This window comes from Delphinapterus leucas, chromosome X, assembly GCF_059928025.1.
Source record: "Delphinapterus leucas isolate spDelLeu-1000000601 "Yukka" chromosome X, BTC_Dleu_Yukka2, whole genome shotgun sequence".
NCBI lineage: Eukaryota > Metazoa > Chordata > Mammalia > Artiodactyla > Monodontidae > Delphinapterus > Delphinapterus leucas.
Window position 1 is genome coordinate 21,087,506 of NC_143150.1, and position 714 is coordinate 21,088,219.

Sequence of the window (714 nt, forward strand, 5' to 3'; positions counted from 1 at the left end):
TCACCCTACTCCTCCCACAACTCTTAAAATCCTGCTTAGGAATACTCTCACAGAAAGTCTGTGAAGCACAAACTCTTTTTGCCAGCATCCTGCTCTCAAGCACGGAAGCCGTAATAGCAGGAGACTGTCCGCAGCCCTCGTACAGCATCTAGGACACAGAACTGCACAATATAAAACCGATTTGGGAATTACTAGTCCTGCAAACAGGGGCTGGGTGGGAAAGCGCCAGCAATTTGTAAAGACAGAAGTCCACTCCGAATCTGGGAAGCCAGGTGCCCCGGCTGGACCTACGGAAATACTGGAAGTGGACTACAGCCAGAGAATCCGGAAAGCTTAGTACCTAGTAAATAGTGGCCTAAAACAGAAAAACAAACTGCGGTGCTGGGGCCACGCTTTGTGAGGTGCCGTTACAGGTTCCCGCCATCGACAGAGCGGCAGCACCGGCCACAGCCGCCAGGCAAAGCGGCCCCACCGGTCCCTCCTTGGACAGCTTTTGAGCTCGCTTAGCGGAACGCGTTGCCATCAACCCACAGAAACTTGCAAGCAACTCAGCCTGTGGTCTTTCCAAGTGTTCGGACAGCTAGGCGCATGCGCACAGCTTCTCTCCGTGCGGGCCAATCGCAATGCGGCACTGAGTGTTACGCCTGCGCAGTAGGCCTCCAGTCGCGCTTCCCCTTCCCCTGCTCTAGAAGGCCGGCCTAGCTGTCCAATGCC